Source organism: Dromiciops gliroides, chromosome 4, assembly GCF_019393635.1.
Source record: "Dromiciops gliroides isolate mDroGli1 chromosome 4, mDroGli1.pri, whole genome shotgun sequence".
NCBI classification, from domain to species: domain Eukaryota; kingdom Metazoa; phylum Chordata; class Mammalia; order Microbiotheria; family Microbiotheriidae; genus Dromiciops; species Dromiciops gliroides.
In genome coordinates this window covers 424,396,253-424,399,590 of record NC_057864.1, presented here as the reverse complement: position 1 = coordinate 424,399,590, position 3,338 = coordinate 424,396,253, and positions in this window count along the sequence as shown.

The window sequence follows — 3,338 nt, the reverse complement described above, 5'->3', positions numbered from 1 at the left end:
TCCCAAATTCCCCCACAAACAATTTTAAATAACACCTCAAAATGAATTCTGTAGTGACAGAATCCATGAAAGGGTGGGGTGAAACAATTTTCCAGCCTAAGACAACTTAGAAGGTTGGCAGAAAAGGTCTGTTACACAAGGGTTTGAATGGAGCACAGTCCAGAGTAGGCTGTGCTAGTGCAGGCTATGCCACAGCAAACCAACAGCATTCCTTGAGGATGACTGAATCAATGCTAGCAGTTGCTCTCAGCCCACAAATGATAAGGGGGTGTGTGTCAGACAACAGGTTAGAAGGAGATTACAGGGGTCTCTTTGCTGGCATTGGGTGCAGGACTTTGTTGCATTGCACAGGTGTAGATGTGGGTCCCAGTCCTGGGCTGCAGTCCCAGGGTGAAGAGGAATACTAGCACACCAGAGCTTGAGGCTCCAGGAAAGGGGGCATCCTGGTCACAGTTCCATGGCAGAGAAGAGTGCTCATGGTAACTCACAGACCAGAGCACAGGCTAGGAGAGTAGTAAATATATATTTCTTTTGAGCATGCCACCTTGAAAGAACTAAAAACCTATAGATCCCTAGAACTAGCTGCACAAAAAAATCTGAAGCTTAGGATAGTGCCCCCCTCCATCCTGGGGGCAGAACCCAACTTTAACATAAAGTTAAAAGAAAAGAAATAAGATGAAAAAAAATGAACAAACAAACAAAAAAACCCCTCACCATAGAAATTTATTATGGTGACAGAGAAGATTAAATCACAAATGCAGAAGATGGTCAAAACTGCTTTATCCAAAGCCTCAAAGGAAAATGCGAATTGGTCTCAGGCCCAAAAAAGGAATTCTTGAAAGAGCTCAAAAACAATTTTAAAAATCAGATAAGAGAAGTAGAGGAAAAATAGGGAAAATAAATTATAGGGATTCTAGAGAACATTGCACACAGTAACAGCGATTATGAATGATTTAGCTATGCTTAGTGATATAATGATTCAAGACATTTCCAAAGAATTTATGATAAAAAAATGTTATCTATTTTCATAGAAAGAACTGATAGAGTGTGAATGCAGGTGAAAGTCAACGTTTTTTAAACTTCCTTTATTTTTCTTGGTTTTTTTTGGCTCTTTGTTTTCTTTCACAACATGACTAAAATGGAAATGGTTTGCATGACTACATGTGTATAACCTGTATCAAATTGATTGCTTTCTCAATGAGGGGAGAGGAGAGAGAGGGAGAGAATTTGGAACTGAAAATTTAAAAATGAATGGTAAAATTGCTTTTACGTGTAACTGGGAAAAATAAAGTATGAAATATGTTAAAAAATAAAAGAATGTCAGCTCCTTGAGGATGGGAACTGTCTTTCTTTCCACTTTTGTTTATATTGCCAGGGTATATGGGGTGTTCAGGGAGGACTAACACCTCTGGTGTGAGGGTTTGCTGAGCTCTTTTCAGGGCTGTTTATTCACCTTTGATGTTTATTGTGCAACTCTCACTTATGGCTCCAAGAAGCTGTAAGCATGCACAGTGGTCACAACCCAGGAAAACTGTCTTTGGAAATGGGCTTAACCAGGTTGAGAGTGACCAGCATACCTCAAACCCATCACTGAGTTAGGGGGATGTCTATCCCAAGCACGTAAAGACTTCCCCCAGTAGAATGGGTGGATGAGAAAAATTTGTTCCAACTGCCACAAAGGTGACTGAAGCAGGTGCTATGGAGAGCTTAGAGCTTGGTCAGACATCAAAAACACCAAGGTGATCTATTACATCCCAGGTTATCACCAGTCATCTTGACTTTTGTATTGTCTTTAGACTTCAGTGACTCTGGAAGAGAAATTGAGGCTGATGACTTTGTGCAACTCTCCGTCACTTAAATCCAATTCCTGAGCAAGTCAAGACACCACCCCATAATATCATTGGTCCTCTTTTAAAAAGGACAAACAAAAACACTAACAATAATAACAATAGAAAATTTTCCCAGGGTTTAGCACAGTACCAGACACATAAGAAATGCTTAATAAATACCAGTTGACTGACTGACTAAATGTAAAGGAGGTCTGTTCAATGAACCCAGTTCTTTATTTTGAAGGATCAGCAGGCTAAGAGAATGCAGTTCTCCATGTGGAAGAGGATGGGAGGCTGCCTTGGGTAGGTTTGTGATTATATTTAATAGAAGTAATTTGGAGAGATGAAGACTAAATACATTTTTAAACTGATTCCAGTGTGCTAACCATTGAGAGGGAGAGCCTTTTTGACTGTCTATGTAGGCAGAACTAGGAGTGAATTTATTAGGACTAGTAGACCAGACCAGAATCATGACTTTCTTTTTGGCTGACTTCTTGTATTTGGAGATCTGGTGAGAGAAGAGAGACAATAATTAAGGTGAGGGGGGGAGCCTCGTTCCTTCTTGTAGTGTCCAACATGTGGCCCATGTTGGCCCAGTTTTTTGTTTCAGTGGTCCTTTTCTTCATTCTAGGCGGAGGAAATGGGAGTCTACAATCTTTTGTATTTTGAAAGGATTGGGAGTCAAGGTCATGATGGTTCTGTAGCCTGATAGTCCAGCTTTGAGGACTCTGGGAGCAAAGAGTGACTTTTAGGACACAGCCCAGAAATACCAGAGTTTGCTATGTATCATTGGGATGTGAACTTAGTGGGACTAATGCTATGTAGAGATTGTCCCTTTTAAAACTTAGAACATTTTATAGATATGTAATGAACTCAGCAAAGCAACTAGATAGGTTGTTAAACCATTTATTAAGCACCTACTATGCATTAGTACTAAGTTCAAAGTAGTAATAATTCTGTTTTATGGATTAAAAACTAAGGTATGAGGTAGATGTTAAGAAATGTGCTAAAGGCCCTTCAAACTGGTGACAAGAAGTCATATCTCTTATATTTTGATTCATTATCCATCCACTATAGTTTTCTACCATTACGGAAAAATATTTCCCGGTTTTTGTGTTTCTCCTCTAAGGGTTTTATTTTTCCAAATTAGATCTGACCAGAAATCCTTAATGAATTCCTTATTTATTTGGAGTGACACTATACCCAAGTGACATAAAAATGGATGAGACTAGCATATATTGAGACTTCCCCCTTGTGGGGGACATGAGGCATTAGACAGGATTCCACATAGACAGAGACATAGGAGACATTCATGGTATGTATGAAGAGAGAGCCACACCAGAGGGTAGACTATAAATTATCTTGAATGAAGTTGGCTCTCTCTCAATTATGAATGTTATGTTGTTTTAGAAACTGAGATGGCTATTTGGAATTGTGGTTGGTTATCTGAATTCTTCTTGCAATGTAGGCATCTAATCCTTGGATAAGTTGAGAAGTTGAGGATTAAGT